The 22,724-nt window shown below is 43.9% G+C and overlaps 1 protein-coding gene across 7 annotated transcripts in view; it reads right to left on the reverse strand.

Annotated features, from left to right (window-relative positions):
* The window catches only part of PIK3CB (phosphatidylinositol-4,5-bisphosphate 3-kinase catalytic subunit beta), a 100,590-nt gene that overhangs the window by 40,083 nt on the left and 37,783 nt on the right, over positions 1 to 22,724 (reverse strand). For 4 of the 7 annotated variants that reach the window (XM_085512829.1, XM_085512828.1, XM_015871195.3 and 1 more), the window contains 2 exons: positions 15,864 to 16,008; positions 1,475 to 1,594 (listed from right to left, as the gene is read on the reverse strand). The gene's annotated coding sequence lies outside the window, so the exon portion shown is untranslated. Of the gene's footprint in view, positions 1 to 1,474; positions 1,595 to 15,046; positions 15,501 to 15,863; positions 16,009 to 22,724 lie in introns of those variants that run through there. The other 3 variants (XM_015871197.3, XM_015871198.3, XM_085512830.1) reach the window with 3 other exon arrangements.

Here is a 22,724-nt window from a genome sequence, read left to right on the forward strand (position 1 = left end):
GATTTTATCGATTTATTCTACAACGTGTATCCTCCTGATACATGAAATACATGAAATGATTCTCCTCACACATTCTATTCCTATGCAGGAATTGTACAAATGATTCTTCGTAGTCAAATGAAGAAGTAGGAAATACTAATTACGCTCCCTAGTTTTTTCTTGGCTGTTCTCTCATTCAGAATAATTATCCGTTCACTGTAAATAAGGAGGAAAGGAAATGGAAATATTTAACTTCTAAGGCGTCTAAATGTGGATATGGTTAGTTATTAATCTCATTTCAAATTGTATAAATGGACCTACTCCATCAATATCCAACCCCGGTATCCTCAAGGACTCGGCTCCGCATCTCTCAATGCCGGCCGCCACCAGGGAGCGCTGCAGCAACGCGGCGGGCTGGGACACTGTATCAGTATCTAAACACTTGGGAAGCTGGTACCAAAGCTCACAGCTCACAGCCAGGCAGCTCAGCTTCTTCATACCATAAATGAGATACAAATGTCTCAGCCTGTAATTCACCACAGCCAGAAGTTAAAAAGACATGGTAAAGAAAAAGACACATCTGAGATCCAACCATTGAAGACTTCTTCTAGTTTGGTGGATGATGGAACTGCAATATGTAACAACATTGCCACCAACAGCAAAACACATCATCCCTTCTCCCATCCCCAGCTATTGCCACAGTGATACCACAGCCTGGCTGAGCAACAGATAAGGCAAACAACACCCTGTTGCCACTTCAGTTATAGCTCTGATCAGATTCACAAATGGGGGAAGGACAGCCTCCTTCATACGCTGTCTGTAACACTTTACAAATCAGAATCCAAGTCTCCTTGCCCTAAAGAGTCAGCAGACAAAGCACAGAGACTCAGGGCTAATGGAGAAAGGGTATATTTGACACTTGGCACATTGTAAGCACAGCTGCCTATCACATCTGAAGTGTAAACACTGTGAACCTAGTAAACGTTCTTGTGGCTCTTCTCATTAAGAAAAAACATACGGCTTCACAAAAGAGAGAGCGTGTTTACTCCCACGGAACAATTTAATCTGTCAAAAAGGAAACAATAATTACTTTGTATTTAAAACGCTGATAAATAAAAGATCAAAGGCACACGCAGATGGTCAGACGTAGAAAGCTACAGAGAAATCAGATGTCAGATTCCACTGCAGATGCAGACAGGGCCTTCGTATTTGCCAGCAACATGAGGGCTCCATGTACTGATGGCTGCAGTACAACACGTCCGGCTCAAAGCCACACCCAGAACACACAGAGACCAAAAAACAAAGTGAAGACTACCCAGATTTCCTGAGATACAACTGCTACCAAGGCTGCAGGTGCTGCAGAGTCCAAAGGAATGCCCATTGCCAGCGGACTGACTGGGATGAGGATGGAGTTTCTGACTTCCTTAATGTTAACAGCCGAATATCTGGGCTACTGGCTTCACAAGCAGAAAAGAAAGAAATCTGTAATACTTACTCTGGACAATCTGTTCCTGTTTCAGTCCCACTGAATACTGAAGTCACTTCTTTTAACCATTGTTTTCTTACTATTAATCCTGATGTCTCAGAAGGTTCTGCAACATGACCCAAATGCGACCTAAGAAAGAAAAGCAAACAATGTAATTCACAAAATGAGAGTTCAAGCAATTCAGTTTGTTTAGTGCCATAAACTGCCTGTGCAGCAATATCTAATCACACGTTTTGTCTCTTTTCAAATACAATGATATCACATTCACATCACAGCATCTAATTATTACATGAACGCCAAATCCTCAAAGAAGAAAAGGAAAAAATGAAGACGGTGCCATTTCTAACAGTGTAGGTATAATCACAACCAAATGCTCCTACACAGCCAAAGGTGAACGAATCTGTCAGCTCCCGCAAATATTTTTACATCTTTGAACACCCCGTTTGGATCAGACCAACCCACAGCCCTGCAATCAAAGACAACAGAAGGGGAAATGCAAAGTGACCCTCATGCTCTTAGATGTATTCTCCCATTTATTCATGGCTGTAGGCTTTCATTTTGCTTTATTGTTAAAAGTGTTATGTCATCTGCGGTTCTATTGTGGAGAACTGGACTCCACACACAAGTCATCCCATCTCCCTATTCATTTTTCAACCTTGAAACAGCAGAAGAATGGTTCGATAGGTCTCCTCTCACCAACATCCTGCAGGTGCACAGGACAAAAGGCCTCTGTAGAGCCATTACCTCCATTAGCTCAACATTGCAAACAAGGCTCTCACAGCAAAGTTAAACAAGCAAACAGAAACATTTAAACCTACACTGAAAACAAAGTAGTGCTATCAGGTTTTCTTCACCTGTAAGCCAAGCCACAAAACACAGGGCAGGTGACTACTTTTCTCCTCTCACAAGCAACAGCACACCCTGTGCTTGTAGGCACCCAGCACAGTACAAGGATCAGGAACAAGGGCTGTCATTCCTCCGGCCCATGCAGAGCACGAATAGCACTGTGAGGCAACTGGGTCTTCTTCAGGGGTTTTAGAGCAAAGTAGTTACTGCCCCTATCTGCTTACACATGAAAAAGAAATGAAACTGCAGCTCCATGTACAGCTTTTTGGAAACAAGCTTTTGGTGCACAAAGGTATGAACTAATCCAAAAACCAAGTAAGCCTGGCACTAAAAAATTAACTCAGCATTTCTCAGTGGTCAGACCAGCACAACAGAGGGTTCAAAAGACTGGCGTAAATGCAGCTTACATCCAGTCAACCCTTCAGACACTGGTACACGTTCAAATGCAGTTATACACTGGGGATGTAGGCTACTCAAAAACAAATCCAAACCTCTCTCCCTCCACTAAAAACTTATCAGAAGCAACATCAGATCAACACAAATTATTTGGCTAAGCTGCTGGCCCTGCAATCCTCTCCAATGTAACAGCTCCAAGGCCCATCTGACAGGCTGCCTGCAAGCTCAACCAGGACATACACAGAAACCATTTGCAGCATGTGTTATGTTACAGAGCCTGCAGTGGGCTGAGTGACAGAGACAGCCACTGCCTGGCCATCTTCCTCTCTGCAATAGATCCACATGGGAAGAAAGCACTGAGGAGGCACCAGGAGCACTGCTGAAAGTGTGAGCAGACGTTTCAGACAGCTGTACACACAAAAACAAACAGGTAGGGTCTAACCACTTCTGTTTCACATCGTCAGCCACATCAAAGCTGTCTCATGCATTTCATGCTCTTGATAGCATCGAGGACTGGACAAGAGGTTGTCAGGCTCAGTTAGTTCCCATAGCATCCATTCAGCAATGATGAAACTCAGTATTTTACCAAGTCTCAGATACGACAAGGATTAACCATCAGAGAACACAGCAGACACCTTTCAGTGAACAAAGCACTGAGAAAAATAATGTATTTTTTCTTCCATCCCAGTCCTCCATTTCAGCAGCAACTGGCAGAAGATCCTTCAAGAACTTTCACTCGCAGTAATTACACCGTGGCTCAAGGTCAGGAATTAACATGGAGCAGGAAGAGCTTGTGGCAGTACACATTTGGTGACACCTCAGCCATCTCCAGCTTCCACACACTGCACAGCTCAGCCCAAATGTAGAATCCAATTGAAAGCCTGAATGTGAAAAAAATATCTCCTAGATATGCAAAGCAAGAGAACCACACAGAGGGACCATCCTATGCCTTTCATCACTTCAACAGGCGAGAACATTTTTGCATCACTTAAAGGTGACAATTATTTACACACTAATATAAAACATTTTAATTGATAATGAACAGCACACTGTTTTACACACAGCAGTGCTTTGCCTTATATGTTCCATTTGAATCATTGTTTATAGCTGGTCAAAAACAATACCAAAACCAAAAAAGCCTCAGCCTGCTCTGAACTACCTCACTTCATAGTCCAGAACAACTGATTGTTCTATGAAGCCCACTTATCTCACACAAAATCTCCATAAGCAAACCAAAATAGGCACATAGCTGCAAGCTCTCATCACATAAAAATAGCCACAGAAAATAATAACACGAAACAAAACAAGCAGAGACAGAAACTCCAGGATGCCAAGCTCTAAGCCAAATGAGTTGCATAAGAGATCTGTGTCAGAACTACAGGTCAATTACAGCCCTGATCTATTTTTCCTTTCTTAATATGGACAAAACAAAGACCACAAAGCATTTTCATGAGTAACTTCAAAAAATGCAGGCCAGTGTTCCCCTTTAAGTTAAAGGCATAACACCAGCAATGTGATCTGAAGCTCAATTCAGTTACCTGTCTTCATTAAGCAGAACCAGCTATCACAGTTATGTTTCCCCAGGGGGTGGCTCAGATCAGGAGCTCTGTACCCAGCAGCTGTGACTCACCCTTAGAAGCAGCCCCACGTTCACTTTACTCACAGCCTCAGCACGCTATGGCTCACCACTGTGAAATTCCCTTTGGTATCCAAACTGTGCGAGGTGATCCATCCCTATGGCACTTAGGGCTATGGAACCCAGTAACCCCACTATGCATTCTGGTTTAGAACTAGACAAGATGGAAAGACAGTCTTTAGCCCTTACAACAAAGACAATAAAACAATCAAAAGACTCAGAGTTCTTACCAGCATTGAGCAATGAAAGGTGCTCAGCTGAAGGAGAAAAGGACAGCAACTTTCAAATGGCAATTCAGGATCAACAAACAAGAGTCTAAGCAAACAAACAAAACAAAATCCAACCACTTGAAAAAAAAAAAATTCCAAGAATGATTCAAGTGTTTCTCTTCTGCTCTGCCACCTTGAAAGGAAACGCCTCTGGGCAAAGAAGAAGTGGAACACCTCACTGTCAATGAAGCTTAACAGAAAAAGACTGTGGCAGATAGAGAGTTTTTCCCTCTGTTAGCCAATCTACCATCCCCTGAACCTGAGAGCAGCACACTGGAATCAAGATCAGCACAGTCTCTGTATGAGAGGGAGACCCTGCAGATACACTCCATGTTAGAGCTGGATGGCAGTCTGTGTTGATAACAGCAATCGCAGAATACACAGCATCCTTGGAGAGATTCTGGGCATGAGAATGTGTCAGATGTGAGGGTGCTTGGCAGCTCAAATCACAATGTTCTCGGCTGCACATGACCATTAAATAAAAACAGCAGTGTTCTTTTGATTTCTGATGACTCACAAACAAGTGCTTAGATTTGCTTTATATTGATTCATAAACACAGAGTCAATTGAGTTACATTTTCCAGCTCATTTCCACTTCCAGTCCAGCTTAGGGCACAAGTGATTACTCAGCTGGCTGTTTCTGTAGTTGCAAAGTTGGTGACAAAGAACAAGTAATTTGGATTGAACAGACCCATCTGTACATATATGTAAGTTCTCCTGCCTCCTGTCAGAGCCACCACTCACTAACATCCCCAAGTGAAGCTGCATTTCACTCCAGTTCTCTGTATCTGCTGTATGGAAGGAAAGAGTTGGAAGCTGTAGTCTCTGCAATCACACCAGCAGAGCCCTTCTTTCAACAAATCCATACCTGCACACGCTGCAGTGAAGCTTTAAGGCTGAGCTGCTGGGGAGCAATGCAGGCAGAAGCAAAAGGATCCATCACCCTGTGTGATTCCCCAGCACGTATACAGAGGTGTCTGCAACAGCTAATGAGCTGCCAACCACCAGTCTGCAATCACTGCACACCCTCAGCGCTCACACTGCAAAACTCTGTATTCCAGTACATGTAAACAGAGTGAATGCCAGAAAAAAAGGTTGATCTCGTGTGGATTTTCATTACTATAAAGCAGTGTTTGAGAATAGAAAAATCAGTTTATACACAGAAACCTCTGGGAGGGAGTATGCAGCACAGCAATTCCTGTACGTGTGAGACCTGAGTGATGTACTGGTTCTTTTGGTCCTGTACCATAGCACAATTATGACCCACGCTTTGTTCTAAAACCCACTTATGAAGTTAGTTGTTTGGTGTAGCACAGAACACCAGGTCAACTGGAGTTGTTAAAGAACAACATTACCTCCCCATCACTGCTTTTTGATAAAGAAATCTTATATTCACTTAATGAACTGAAGGCCATTCTAAATTCAGACAATCCCTCTGTCTTAAACTCTTTGAAACATCTTCAAGATGCCTTGACAAAGCATTATGTCACAATTTTGGATGTGTCCTTTCTACATAACGTATTTTCTTCTCACCGCTGCCTCAAAGATGCAGAAGCACTCCAAAATAAATCCCAGTGCTCCCATCCAAAAGTTACCAAATCAATAAAGATGTATTTATATTTAACACAGAGAAACTAAAGATGGAGCCCTCACCTCAGTTCTGCAAAGAAAAGTGTCTTGGTTGCTGTTTCCTGTGATCTTCTCCATGCAGCCTGTTTTCTTCAGTGCTTTCAGATGCCAGAGTTTCATTTCCCAGTTCCTCTGGTAAATGCCTAATATGGTGAAGCCGTGCAAATTTACTGATGTTTACTTCCCAAATTCTGCTTTTTTTAAGTGTGCATACTTGATTTTATATAAATGTGAGCCCGTTAGCAGAGTTAAATAGTGAGGCTAAACAATACATGTTTCAGTAGCTGGTTATTACAAACCATTCTGTGAAGCTACTTCACACTTGACTCCCAATGACAGCTTTAAGGGCTTTATTCTTTATGACTAAAACAAACTCCAAAGAGTGGATTGCAGCAGATTCTGAACTAACACAGCGCAGTCAAATTAAATGTACTTCAAAGACAACCTGCAGCAGCCCAACTTGCTGCTTAATTCCATATATTACTACATGATAAATATCAACGGTGATTATTTCATCACTAACACATGCAGTGGGTATTACCGGAACTAAAAGTCATCACTAGCAACATTTGTCTTGAAGGAGAAAAAAATCCAACACGTAACAAATGCAGTTTACCTTCAGCTACATCCAACATTCAAGAGCAAATCTACAAAGTTCTAGTGGTTAATGAAACGCTGTGTGTTTCCATTTGCTCTTGCTCCTCACTCACTCCTCTTTCAGGTAAAGAGACTTTACTGCCTCGTACCCTGGTGCTGCAAACTCAGAGCACCAAAGGAGTTGCACATTTCATGCCAGAATACATAAACTTGGCTCTCAGTGTGTGTGTACAGAAACCATCCAAGAACCTCAGCTGTGCTACAGAACTGAAAGGGGAACTCAGGAGCAGGATGAGCAGGGGCTGAGGAGAGCAAGGACAGCCATGTTCCTGTTCATCGCTGCTCACCAGCAAACCCTCAGACACTAAAATAAGAGTGGGAGCACAGGTAGAACTGAACAGAAACCTACAGCATAAAAGTTTCAGTTTCTGCCTTAATTCTTCCATTTTCTCTGAGGCTTGGAAATGATGGCAGCTTTATGATCCCCCTTTTCCTTTTCGTCCTTATGAGTTAATTTATGTCCACACAGTGGCACTCAGTGAACAATCTACAATACAAAATGAATCTGTGAGTGACCCTCAGATCCAATTTTCTAAAGACAAATTAAGACAATCACTTTTGCAGGCTCTAATACAAACCTCTGCATTGATACTTTTGTTTATATCAGATTCTTTCATCCCTTCCGTTAGCTGTGCTTTTGCAATGAAGGATACACTCACAGACTGCTTCCCATAACCTATTTCCATAAAAGATCTAATCTCAATCAACTGCTGCATCCATTCTCTAACACTAAATGCGTGTGACTACCAAAGACCCCTATGTCTTAAAACTGACAAATAGCATCACCAACCTAGTTTAAAAAAATAACAACAGGACAGTAACTCTGCCCCTCCCCTAATATTAATTAATGGATCAGGTTTGTTTCTGAAAGTTATGAAGTACCAAACACAGGAAGAACACCACCACAAGTACGCTGATACCTGGCCCTGCTCACGAGAGGCTTGTTTGTTTCCTATTTTATTTCAGAAAAAAACATATATCTACCAACTTGAACATGAGGTTACACAGCATGATATTATCAAAGGGCCCCAAATGCGAGAAGTCTAGAAGCAAGCAAAGACCAAAACAACCCTTCTCTTATCAAGTCAACAGCTCAAACCTAGACTGGGTACAGAAAGTCAGTTTTGAAAACAGAGATAACACTTTCCACTGCTTGCATCTACGTTACCAAGAATTACAAAACATTTGGTACAAAAAGAAAGCAAAAACCCTTCATTTCTCTCAATTGCAAGGCTCAGCACAGTAACATACACTACACAGCATTTTTCAGATTCCTTCATTAATGAAGTTTCAGTAGGTCAAAGAATGACCTCTTCCTACAGACCTGCTTCTCAGCAAAGTAAAAACACACCCTTCAGTGCACGGCCTGTGCGCCAGCACAAAGAGCTGAGCAGCTCCAGCCCTGTGTGATGGAAACACCAGCACAGAGCAGAAGCACTCAGGGAATCCTTTGCAAAGAGAGCGACCTGCTTGGCAGGGCTCCAGCACAGGTGAATGACTGTAGATACTGTTGGATAAACAGCACTAATCAGATAAAGAATAATTCCATATTCAATACAATCCAATTGCAAAGTAATTCCTGATGCTGAGATGAACCAGAAAGAGCAAGTTGGAAAGAATAAAAGACAGCATTCTTAAATTTCTGTATAACAGCTCCAAAACCACGAGGTTGAAGAGGAGCCCGAGGAGGGCTGGACTGAAAGCAAATGCTGGGAGCTGCTCCCACAGGCAAGGTGTGCAGGAGTATAATGGCTCCACTGTCATGAAAATGGCAACACTACACTTGGTAACAAAAACTTCCTCTTGGTACATGTCTTAAAGAAGACCTGATCAATATTTCTCTTCACTGCCTTCCCTTCAAGTTCTCTCCCATGACAAATCAGAAAGCAAACATGTTAGTCCCCCCATAAGCCAGTCCTATTTCTCACAAGCACATCACAGAACGCAAAGCACTTCACAGAAAACAGAAAATCAAACACTTGGACCATTTCATTTGCTGCTGCATCCCAAGAAATCTTCCCTGGGGTAAACCAAACCCATTCATCATTACAACACAGAGGCTCAAAGCATCAGGAACACTCTTATTTCTGAAGATCACCCAATTTCCAGGAAGACCATAATTATATATGTACTTCAGCACTCCACAGACAGAGCTAAAACAGAGCAGATGTATCAAGTGTCATTCCAGGTCAACAATGTCCATTAAATTAATGAAGCAGCATCATAATCATTGGTGATATTAGGTCTGGCTCTGAGACCCTCATTTTATTTCATTTTTACCACTCCACAGAGTATTGGCCTTAAAGAAAAAAAAAGCCTCACCTTAAGAAGAACACAACAAAGGGACGCTACAGTGACGTGCTGCAGTGAGAAAGAAAGTGCCTTTCCTTCCCATACCTCTACCTAGAAGTTCACTGGAAAAGGAATAATAGAGGAAATGGATATATGCAGAGGGGGGTTCATCAGTTGCATTTCTTTTCCCTTTACAAGGGTATAATAAATATTCTATCTTTTAATATCATGCTTTAGAAAAGCTCCAGCTGCTGTACTACAGCCTGCATATACTGCTTTTTACAAATAATTCCTCCTGCAAGAAAACATGTTCTTAATACAAGAAGGGAGATTTCTCATGGAGAGCAGGCAAAGTCAGGCTGTGCATCAGCTGGCACAGTTCATCAGATGGGGTGACGTCCATGTGGTTGTTTTTTTACTGAGGCCACATCAAAATACATCTACAGCTTTTCCAATGTCATTCAAAGCGCATATTGTTTCTCCACTATACATTTCAACTGCCTTAGCAGCAGCAAAGTAATTTTCAATTAGCTATTTGCATTCATCTTACTGTAGGATCTCATGTGCTTCAAGGGCCATGACTGCAGATAATGTCTATCTTCAAGGACATAAATGCAATAAAATTTTATTAGGCAAAGACACCAAAGAAAGGGAAAAAACAGCCCCACCCCCAAAGCCCTGATGAGAACACACAGCAATAACTGAACTTCTCCAAGCTCCAGCAGCAGCCGTGTGACACACTTAGAAACAGAACCTAATTACAGCAGGTCCCCAGCCAGTGCTTTACCCACAGCATTTCTCACCCAGGAGAATTAACATGGAAGTTTCAACATTAAACAAAATGGAGTAAGGGAAAAATTACAGAGACTGAAGTTCTTTATTTAAAAAGTAGAAGGAGATTTCTGTCACTATATGGCAAAGAGCTACTTTGCCATTTTATGGTGGATATGACTTGGAATCTAGTGATTTTGCAGTAACAGAAAGTGTGGAAGCACCCATACGTGGGTTTCAAAAGCTATACAGCTGATGCAGATCTGTACAAAATTACTACAAATTCAGATGAAAATGATAAAGGAACAACTCAGTTGTGGTCTTAGTACTACATCTAGTTTTGTTTTCACATTCCTGTAAATGTTGGTTGTCATTCCTGTCAAATGATGGAATTCACAACCAACCCTCCTGTTGCAGCAGGTACCCTAAAGGAAGGCTAAAGCTGGCCATGCAGCTCTGCGTCCAGCTGGGTCCTGAACATCCCCAGAGAAGGAGACTCCACATCCCTTACAGGTAACCTGTTCTAGTGCTCCATCACCCTTACTATAAATAAGTCCTTAGGTGTGTCAGACACTCCTCCCAGCCTTATATCATCAGCAAACTCGCTGAGGGCTGTCTCTATCCCTCTATCCAAGTCACTGACAAAGATGTTGTATGAGATCAGACCCAGTATCAACCCCTGAGGAACAGATAGTTACAAATAACCTTTTCTTGTGCAGTACCTGCCTGCTACATTTGGTGCTTTGCCTCTTTATACACCAGCCTGATTTATAGCACCCAAAGAAGCTACCTCCACACATTTTTTATAACCTATTAAGAAGTGGTATCCCCTTATCTTCAAACATAATTTGAAATCTGGTGAGATTACAAAGTTTCATTTGAAACTGTATAAGCATAATAAAAGTACATGAAGAAATGTTAGTTACACAGATGGAGGCACCCTGTCACTACAACAGAAAGTTGTGGGGGGTTTTAGTTGTCATTTGGAGTAAAATACAAAAGGATTTTTGTCAAAGCCACTCTGTGCCTCTGACAGGGACATCTCAAAGAAGCTGAACAATATCAGCTGCAAAGGACTGATAATCTCTTCTCCCCTTTGTTGTTATAAACCAGAAAATAAAGCTTTTTTTTTTCTCTCCTATCAAGAGCTTTATGCCAAAGATGAATGTATCACTTGCTGCTGACAGTCTGCCAAACTAAGGATGCTTTTCCTCACTTAAGAGGGTTCGCAATTACCGCTCACCACCTTCCAGTCAGCACTTATCACACCAATTCCCAAATACGCTCCTCAATACCAGACAGCTCTCCTCCACACACAGACACGTGCCCTTCACTCTGAAATCACTAAGAGCAAACAGCTTTGAGCAGCTCTGCAGATGCTTTACCCCTTTAAACACCAGCTCGGTTACAACATCAGGATGGTGCACACAAGATTTGTGAAGCTTCTATATTCAAACCTGTATGTGTCTGTCTATCACACTAAGTACTTCCCTGCCCAAGGACGCCCCTGCTTCTGACTCAGCCAGCACTCCCTGCAACCTTCCAGAGCATCCTGATGAGAAACTGACCCAAGTTGGGCAGGTAAATTAAATGTATCATAAAACCATCTGAGAACAGTGCTGTGAGCCTCTGAAAACATCAACTCCATCGTACAGAAAGCAGCTATTGCACTTTCAAAACAAAAGCTTTGCTGAGCAGCTGACAGATCCCTACTTTCAGTTCTGAAATACACCATTTCTCCGTTAACACATTTTCTATGTATTCTAAAAGACCAATGAAGGACCTCCAAAACCACTGAAAAATGGCAAATGCTTCATAACAATACCATGTAATAAAACCAAAGAGATGCTAATATTCTTATTAATTCCTATTAATGGACAACATTCCTAAAAGCAGATGCTCTCACATCTTCCATAGATGTGTTTCTCCACCTCTACCACCCAGCTCAGTTCCCACAACTGTGCCAAACCTCAAGACCTGCATCACTGAACCCATCTGAGCTTCTAACTCCAGTCACTGCAGTGTCTGGAGATAAGGGGAGTACAGCAATGACCCAAAGAAGGGCAAACACCGAGGTCCCAGTGGGCCCCTCATCAATTAATTTAGAACTGATGAACATTGCTAAGACATGGGCAAAAATCTCTGTTTCCTCCATTGGACACAAGAAGAAAGGGAACAAAAACCTCAGAAGAACATCAGGAAAAGAAGTTCAGGATATTCACTCTGGTATATCCCAAAACTGCATTTCCAAAAGACTGCACCATAAATGCACTTATTACCTGCAAGACAAATAAAAAGAAAGCAGAAATCACGGGCTTCTCACCTCCTCCTCTTACAAGTAAACTCATGCAACATACCATCACATACAGACACAAAAATTCAATCCACAACACAAATTCTTTTCCCATTATAGGACATATCTGTACCATTCAGTCACAGTTTCTGCAGCCATGTGTATTTATACAGCTACTTTACCAGCAGTATTCACAGTTCATCAAGACCTCTTGGGAAGCTGTTTGCAGAGGCAGATCTACCTCACCAGGTCAGCTCACTCCACCCCGCCCCAAGGCACCAAACCTCACTTGCTCAGAAGCTTCTGTTAACAATAAGAACATAAATAAATGTGAAAAAGGTAAAAACCTGGGATCATTCAGCAACTGAACTTTGGAAGTAAAACGGTTCAGCGTTACAGCAACACACAGACTAAACTGCACAAGCATAAAACTGGATGCTGCTGTCTGATGGAATTTCTCTTAGGATAGATTGATGCAGAAATCCAAAAATCAGAGTAACTACTGCAAATTACACCAAGATACACGGAAGCGGAAGAAAACTTCCTCCAGTTCAGTTTCATATGCAACATTAAAAACAACACTGCTTATCAAAAGCACACGTGTTTAGTAGTTCTGAAAGAAACTAAGTGGTGTAGCTTATGTAGGGTAGGTTTTGCATCAAGACAGTAACTACGATACTCATCTTGATGCTCTTTTTAGAGTAGACAGAGAAAAATATTTCCATATATGCAGACTTTGCCTCAAAGCCAAAATAGCAATTTTGATTAATTCCAACTTAAACGGGAAACAAACAAACCAACCAACAACAAAGTTATCACATCTGGCCCTAAACCTTTAAAGCAATACATAAGCAAAGCAACTGAAAAACATTTGGGGCATTTAGCCTCAGCCAAAGCCACAAAGCAGAGGTAGCAGACACCTCACCAAGGACAGCCCTCAGCCTGCGTGCAGTCTCTGAGGCCACATCCTGCAGCACGCTGGCAATGAACCTGTGGCCACCTAGAGCTGCCAAAGCAATAAACCCAGCAAACAAATCCAGGGGAGGTGGCGCAGCTCCTCCTATCTCACTCCTTGTCAAAGGAAGCTTTTTTGACATTGTCAGTTCCATTATTGTTTCTTTTATCTCCGAAGCCAGCAGGTAAATCTGATTATTCTGCTCACAACACATTCACAGCCTGTTTACTTGCTGGGGCCTCACCCTGCAACTGCAGCTCATGTAAATGGAAGCCCATTCCTGAATGTACTTCCACCAAATATTCAGATATGAAGATTTACTCACATAAAATCAACAGCCTGTAAAACAGTTGGGTCAGTGCTGCACACAACGCAGCGGACACCTCCATCACTGCACAAACACAGAGCCTCGGCCTCAAGAACTGCAGCCTGTGGCTGCTGGCAGCCCCACCACACTGTTAGCCTAGACTGCAGGCACAGACCTTGTGTCACCAGCAGTTCTGTGCAGTTACAGGTTTTTATTGTGCTGCTTCTAACCTAAGTCGGTGTTTGCCACAAGAGCTGGCGTAGTTATCCCAGCAAAACACACTGCAGCTTCCATGCGGTGAGCAGCCCTGTGAGGGCCATGAGCTCCATCACAAAACAAAGCTCAGTCTGCTCCAGACTAATGCTGATGATTCTCTTCCCTCAGGATTCCAGGTCCTCACATCTGAGGCAAACAAAGTGACATTTGAGAGTTCACTGAATAACTTGCACTCTGCTGCTACCAAGCACAATAGGTCAGAAAACCAACCGAAAGCCTAAACATGGACTCTACGTAGAATGGAATAACAAATGACAGCAGCCCACCAGCATGGGGCCACGTCCAGGTAAGTTAATGGTGATAAGAGTGACAGAGCCCAGGGCAGCTTCCACGTGTATCCCTGCATCTGTGTAAAGGCAGCGAGCTGCCTGAGCTCTGCCTTTGGAACACATGGCGGCTGTCAGGCTGAGCAGCCAGGCACCAGCACGCACTTCTTCCATCATCAACTGAAGGTAAAGCAGCTCATGTTTTTCCTGCCCCCACCCAGCGCATGGAGCATTCCACCAGCTCATATTTTGATATTTTGATTTGGTTTTTAAAGATGTTTAATTTGCCAAGCAGAGCACATTGCAGACACAGGCAGCACTGCAGAAAGCATGCAACACTTCACACACACATTAAGTGCGAGCACAGCTTTCCAGAAAGCTAAAGGCATTAAAGCAGTGAGAAGCGGCGCGATACCTTCCTCCCTTGCTACATCACAGGAGTCAAAGAGATCCTTTTTATTGTGTTTTTTTTGTTCAGGAGCCATTCCTACACCAGCATGTGGAGTTCTGCCAAAGCTCCACAGACAATTGGGGAACCAGCAAACCTATGACATCAGACGTTCCAGGGAAGTGAAACTGACTTAACGGAAGTGATTTTTGTTACAGAAAAAACAGATATAGAAACAGGCACTAACAGAAGTATTTTAAGACCATACGCGGGGGCGGTTCTTTTTTAATAACTTCAAATAAATCTATAATTGTAGGCAGGAATCCCAGCTGAGCGTGTTCCTGAGTCAACCCACAGGACAGCGCCCTCGATACCCCTAAGATCCGTGATGCAGACACACACCGAGGCCAAGCAAGGAGCCGCCTGGGTTCTGCCCTGAGCTCACAGCTGACATTGCAGGACTCACACTCCCCAGCGGCCTGCTCACCGATTCCATCCTAGTGCAGGGCAATGCAATATCTACCGCCTTGTCACAAGTGTTGAAACACATCATTTCTTCGTGAGCAGCTCTTCCTAACGGCCTCACGAAGTTGCTCTCACCTGGTTTGCAGCCCTCGGATCCCACTACTGGACAGCGCGAACCGCTCCGGGGAGCATCAGCCCATCCGGGACAAAAGGAGCCCGCGGTGCAGACAGTTCTGCCGCACCCCAAAGCCTTCCACGAGCGGGGCTGCCACTTGTTGTGGTTCCACTTGTTGCCGGTCCCGCCGCCCCACGCTCCGGAGCGCTGGCAGAGCCGGGTTGAGCAACAGCCGTGTCGCAACGCGCCGCATCCCGGAGGTGCCCCTTCCTGCGGGGCGGGGACGGACCGAAACGGCCGAGGGAACGAACGCCCCGCCGGCACGACCCGCTCCGAACTCCCCCGGCACCCACCTGCCCGAGCAGCGGCCGGTCCCAACCCCGGTCCCGTCCAGCGCGGCGGCTCCGGCTCCTCCGCTCGCTCACGTTACCAAGGCGATCGCTTCGCCCTCGGATCCCGCCCCGTCCCCGGCGTGAGCGGCCAACCGGGCCGCTGGTTTCAATATCGACTGCCAATCTGCAGCCGCGTCCCGCCCGGCCCGTGCTCCCGTGAGGCCGGAGCCGAGCTGTGCTATGCTGCAGGGCCGGGCCGCGCTGCGCATCGGGCTCGGCGCTACGGGATCAGCCGCTGCGTTACGGACCGTGCTGGGGTCTAAGCTGGGTCGGGAATCAGCAGAGAGAGGCTGGGTCAAACAAACAGACCGACCACAACACGTGGAGCTGAATTCGTCTCCCAGTAACTTGGGAACACTAATTTGGTGCGTGAGAGGTGAGCGTGCAATACCACATCTAGGCAAACCTCAACGGGAGGCAGAAATCACTGAGGAGCATTTCATACCGTGTGCTGCTGCCTGTGCCGTCTGACTGCAGGCTGTCTCAGTTTGGTTCCCCTTCGTGCCCTTGCTGGTTCTCTCACAGCTGCCCGGCGCTACCTGTGCTGTGTTGCAGTGCCATGATGCTGCTTCGTCTGACTTCCTTTCTTCCTGGAATGAAGAAAAAGCCATCAGATGGAAAATGGATGTGACTGTTTGATCGGGTCAGAGCACAGAGCACATGGAGACATCTCACCCCTGTGGATCAATTCCGATATAAATGAGCAGAGTTCAGCTCAATGAGCTGCTTATCCCCTTTGTGTAAAGCTTACATCGATACTGAAACACAGGTCTGAAAAACAAGGTGCAAATGAAATCCAGTGGTGCAGGAAGCCCAGCCGTGTCCCTTTACAAACCAGTCTAATACTTGCGGGTTTGACTTTAAGCATTCCGATAGTCTTGGCCTGGATACACAGCCCTTGGCTTTACTGATGATAAATGGTTCCATGTCTGACTATTCTTGGAAAGATTAGGGAAACAATTTTTCTTTTTTTTTTTTTTTTTCTTTTCTTTTTTTTTTTTTTTAAGAGCTATTTATGCAAGATTTTGCAACATTCCAGGATCTGGTGCAGTCTTTGTAGAACAACACTGTAAAGTGCAAATCAAGCTTGACGAGAGTGATTTAGTGGAAGCAGCAGAGGGCTGCAATCCAGAAACTTCATAATGTTTGCTGCACTGCCATTTTTTCAGTGTAATAATGGTACCTTGAACTGCCTGTTGTGTATAAAGCTACAAGCACTTAGACATTGTCTTATATTACGTACACCTTCGGCTGTATCTGCAAATAGAATTCAGGGAAATCCACTCACGGTGAGATTGCCGGAGGTTTGTACTCCAGACTTCACATTTCTTTTTCATTCTGTGCTTTATTATCTCCGTACTTAGTGCTGGGAGTGATCTCAATCAGCACTTACCAGTGTATTTCAGATTACAGTCAACCATCTAGCACTCTGCTCATGTTAGTGTCTGACAGGCAGCAGTGCATGCTAGATGGATGAAGAACTCGCCTGTAGCACCTTAAGTAAACACTGTTATACCCTACATGGCACTGAAGGAAACAGAAGTTTTAAATAGAATTTAAATGTTCAATTTCCTTATTTTTAGATTCTCTTCCCACCCCCCTTTGCAGAACAACAAGTGCTCTATTATTCTGCCCCCCCCAGGCTATTGTTACATGTGTTCTCAGTATAACAAAAGGTTTTTGTCTAAAAAGGCTGCATCTGAGTCATGTCTTTGCATGCAGAACAGCTGTACACCTAGGGCACATTCTTGGTCACTTGAAAATGTGTCATTTTCAGCATTGTGCTATACATTATTTTAGCCCTGTGTAACATGGCTGTTACACAGAAAAAGGAACCAGTGCACACACTGTATCTGCAGACAGCACGCAACAGCAGCAGCAGAGCCAGGCAGAGGAGACAACAATGTGAGTGGAAACATTGTGCAAAAGATTTTTGGCCTAGAGCAGAAAAAAACTTCTCTGGAAAAAAAAGAAAAATTACAAAGGAAAAAAAAAAAATAAAGCATCTTAGTAAATCTAAAGGAGAGCGATCCAAAACGCAGCTGAGTACTGGCCAGGAGATGCTTAGAAATCATTTACTGCTACTTTAATGCTGGTACCAGTGGCAACATGCTGATGTACCCCCACCCCCGTGATACAACACAACATCCACAAACCTATCAGCCTTGATCAGTTAATGCACAGAACTTCTTGTGGTGAAAAGATTTAGGTCAGATGTTAGGAGAAAATTCTTCACTGTGAAGGCAGAGAGGTCTTGGCACAGGCTGCCCAGAGAAGCTGTAGATGCCCATCTACAGTGGTGTCCAAAGCCAGGTTGGATGGGGCCCTGGGAGCCTGACCAGGTGGGTGGTATCGTATCCCTGTCCTGGCAGGGCTTTAAGGTCCTTTCCAACCCAAGCCATTCTGTGCTTGTATGATAATGGCTGTGGTGAAGAACTCTGCCTGGCTCAGTTCTGTAAGCAGTGCGCTCCCTCAGAAGCTGTTCTGTGCAACGCCTCGGTCTCTTTTCCAGGGCTGTACCCACGTGTGCTTCTACAATAAGCTGCTCTTTGTTTCTCACATTGACTCTGCTGGAGAGGGAGGCAACAGCAAATAACGGACTGAGTGACATTCGGTACCAGACTGCAAAGGCAGATGTCAGACAAAACGGATGCTGAATTTGGCTGAAGCTACAGCCTGCAGTAACACCAAGCAGCTTTTAACAACGTTTTACTAAACAGTTATTTAATATGTATAAACTTCACTGGAAAGTTCTCTGAGGACCTACAGCAGGCATACAGGAGCCAGAGAGGCAAGCTGTTATCTGAAGCAGGGCCCCACACAGCCAGCGGCACCGGTACCCAGACACTCATCCTTACACTTCCTTGTTCTGTGCCTTTACTGAATGCAGCGCTTGAGGCCTTTCATTTTAAATCTGTAAGCCTAACTTAAATGACCCAAAGCCACTAGAAACAGAGGGCCTCTTCCTTGTCCTCCTGACCTTTCCTGACCGCTGTAACACATCAGCAGTACAAGCAGTCAGCTGATGTACCCTTAAGGGAGACAGAGCCCTGCTGTCACTGAGTGGGCTGAGCTCCTTCCCTTTTTCCCCTCTGACAAGTGCCCAGCGAGCTGTCACACAGAAGTGGCTGCAACCAGAGAGCAGCCTGAGCCCCCGGAGCTGCCCACTGCCTGCCCACCAGCACAGCCTGGGCATGGGCACTGCTGCTTCTATGGGGCTCCCTGAGTCTGGGCCGTAGCCTGGGGGACCAGAGTCCCTCTGACTGGGGCTGCGAGTGCACCAGTGTGAGCTGGGAGCCATACATCATCCCTCTACCCCATCCTGTACACCCACAGAAATAGGCACATTGCCATATTGCTTCCAATCACAAACACCACAATTAGAAGTTTTGGGGTAGACGCTCTTAAATGGTGGCATTTTTTATCATTTTATGCCAATTCTACGCTAACCTTGTCACAATAAAGCAATATTTTTCATTTGATTTATCTGTACAGAAACTGGTTGAAAGCACACAGTTGACACTGACTGCATACTACAACATTTGTGCGTAGTTGCTTATTTTCTGCACCTGCTCATGACAAATGGGTTTCTGGGTATGGGCACACTGCACAAGACAGCTTGTTCATCAGGAACGTGGATGTCCGTGTTGTAACAGACAGCAAAGATCCAAAGCAGTCGGTCAGTAAGCGAGAGCAAAGCCTTCCCAAAGAGCAACAGCATCCTGACACAGCAGTCTGACTTTGTTGCTATGTTCTCTTTTTATGTAGAAATATTTCTATGTACTTCTTTAGTTTTACTGATTTCCTAACACAGATTTTGCAAAAGCAGTTCGACTCACCCGTACAACACGCCATCTTTCATTAAAGCATCTTGAATAAGCAAAGCCTAATAGAGCCAAGGCTTGTGTCTCCATGTAACCTCACACATCGCATAGACCAGTCTCTCCCCGGCTGCTTCTCACTTGCCCACTGTATAGGTCTGACCTTGTACCCAATATTAGCATTTTTCGTCATGAAAAAGAGCATCGAGTTGCTAGAACTGCAACTTTTTAAATGAGACATTGAGTTCCCTTGTGTTATTTCTACTGACTTTTCTAATCAAATATAAAGATCCCATGGCACATTTTGACTAAAAGTAGGGCACAGACAGCTTATTTATTCTCTTACTAAAAATAGGCCTCACTGTCCAGCAGGTTGTAATGTGTTAGATAGCACTTTAAGTGTAATAGCTGCCACACCTGTCCTGATACAGATATATCACCAGTTACGTTCATCTTTGCAACATGTTAATCACAAAAATCAACCATCAGGTTTCACAATTACCTTAGAAGATCCATTTTGCTGAAATGCATACTAGGATTAGACAATCCAGCAACTGAAAAGGCAACAAAATAGCTTCTTACCCTTGCAGGAGGAGCTTCTGACACCCTTCCAAGCACTGCACAGCATGTTTCACATCTCTCGGGTTAATGGTATATTACTGTTCCCAGCCAGAGGCAAAAACTAAGGAAGAAATTAATTATGGGAACTGGAACAGAAATGGTTTAAAGAAACTTATCTTCCTCCTCCCTTCACTTATTTATTTTCTGGCTGGCCTTTTTGTTAATGCTGTTCTGATAACAGAACAGATGTTACGACTGTGAAAAGAAATAGAGTTGTAGCGACCAGGAGTACTACTGAGTGTATCACACTTTTTAATGACTGGGGATGGCAATGGAACGTACGAAGGTGGACCTATTTCTCAATTCAGCCTTGCAGAAGTCTTTGAACTGCTGTTCTGTCAAGCCTGCTTAGAGAAGCCCATTGTCCAGTCATTTACGTCAGCGCTGTAAGTCAGGGTTAACAAAACTTCACTCTGTGTATAACTGTCATAAGAGAGGACGGTCTTTAACCCTGACATGACACCAACATGGTTTCCCTTTGAGTCAATCCCATTCGCTGACCTGCAGTCAACAGCGAACATCACTTCTGAATTTAGTCATGTGCCATTTGCAAATCATGAAGAACTTGCTCAGAAACAAACCTTCCTTTATCTCCCACAAGTTACATGCCATGCATAAATCAAAGAAATGAACACAAATGCATTATATTACTGCCCCCAGAGAACACAGGTACTGCATTAACAGTTGGATAACCCACAGAAAAACAGGACCACTTCTATCCCACTGATGACTGCACGCTACTAGAAATGTAGAACAGCTGTATGACAAGTATAATATGCAACAACATTCCTCTAAGTATAGATTTATTAAGTCTCTATTTAAAATCTCAGATGTGTGCTTCTTCCCACTTGTGAATATGCTACCATTTTAAAAATAGAAGCTCATAAGTGGTATTAAAAGTGCTATCAAAACACATGTAACTACCAGCCAGGCATTCAAACAGTATTTATGGATTCCTTATTAATGCTGTCTCAAATGTCCATGAAGCTCTCAGACACTAATTCACAAGCATCTACTCATATCAGTGTTTCTTTTGTTGTGAAACTGCTCTTCAACAGCAGGATCAGCACTAAGAGTTACAAAGACATCCAGAAATCAGTGAGAACCAGGCACATGCAACACCGCTGGCACAAACACACACTTTCATCTCACGGTTCTGTTCATATAGCTTCTTATGATCACAAGCCACGAGCCCTGCCCTCAGTAAAAACCGCATCTGATGCATTTCAGAACAGTGCCCACACAGCATGATTAACGTGCACTGCACAAACAATGCCAAAGAGATTCTGGGAATACTCCTCAGTTCCAGTACGTAGTTTGTAGCAACACTCCATGCAAACTTTGGTTTCTGGACAGTCCGGGCAACCTGAGTCAGGAAGACTTCTGCTATTTCTTGGAATGACATTTCAGACAGTTTCTTCGAGCTACATAAGCCCTGAACAGCTAAATGTTACTAAATCTGGCTAGATGCCATCAGAAAGAAAAATAGTTGCAGCATAAGTATATTATTGTAACTTCTTAAACTTACAAATTAAGGCTGTCTCAATGTTCCTAGACTTCATGCCTGTGTTAAATCTCTTTTCAACCATATTTCCAGGTGCTGGTGAACTAAATCCAAGTACGCGCCTCTTTCACCCACTCTGTCTGGCAATCTATCACAACAAGCCTGAAAGCTTCACTGCTATGAATCATACCCTGTCAGATTAAATAACTATGCAAATGATGCCAATTCTCTATTTACCATAGCTTTGTCAGTGAAACAAATCAGACAGCAGGTGAATCATGAAACTTCTGTCTTGTTTGGATGCCAAGTAAACACAGAAGCAAGCAGAGAGGTGCTGGCCTAACTTTGTTCTTCCCAATTATTCCTCTTCCCTGCCCCATTCTCCTGTATCACGGTGACATTGCTAACATGAGCAGAGAACCATCCTGTCCTGTTTGCCAGCACAGCCCACTTGGCTGCGGTTCAGAAAGTCCTTTAGGCACATCAGGAGACGGAAGCATGAGCTGAAGCATCTTTCTCAGGAGGGCACTTGCTGCATAAGCCTCTGATTGGGAAGGTGGGGTTTCATTTCCAAGAAGAAAACCACATGCATTTAAGTAGCTCCACCATTTACTGTGTAGCTCTTCTGCTTGGAATGGGACCACTGAAGGCTTTGTTTGGAAATTCTGCTTTACAATGAGGCCACACCAATGGGCTGTCACTGCCTGGAGATGGGCTATAGTCTTCTGGATAAGGTTAGGTCACCTTTGCAAGGGAGCACATTCCAGCAGTTTATAAAAATGTGTCAGAAGAGCTTTATATTTTTATTCCTGGAATGCATCTCTTTGCCAAAAAAAAGGTAGTTATGCTGGAGAAAATATTCCATGGGGAGCAAACATTCTTCTGCAAAGCCATTCCTCCCTGCTCCACCCTGGCTGATATTGCACAAGCTGAATAATGCATGTCAAGGCATTAAGTAACATGTAAACATTTCCAGTAAGTGTTCCTGCTGCAGGCCTTGGCTTAACTGGTATTGCTTCCCTCTATGATAGTGGAAAAAACAACTTGCTCTGTCCTTCTGCACCCAAAGTTTAACATTAATGGAGCATTTCTTACCAATCACTGACTACTAGCATTCTCCTTCCCATCTCCCATTATAGATTTTAAAAGCCTTATCTAATGAAGCCTTCCTCAGAGAGGGATATCTCTGGTGGCCCCACAGCCTAGGGAATGAAGTAATGCAGCGTCCCACTATACTGCAGTTCTGGTAATAAGCTTAAGGACAAGTTCTGGTGACAAGTATGTTGGGCTCTTCCCATGCTGCTGAAGATGTTTTACATGAACCTCTGGCTTTCCATCACAAACTGTCTGCTCATTAACC

This window comes from Coturnix japonica, chromosome 12 (assembly GCF_054131305.1).
Source record: "Coturnix japonica strain WE chromosome 12, WE-NBRP24, whole genome shotgun sequence".
In the NCBI taxonomy this organism is placed as follows: Eukaryota; Metazoa; Chordata; class Aves; order Galliformes; family Phasianidae; genus Coturnix; species Coturnix japonica.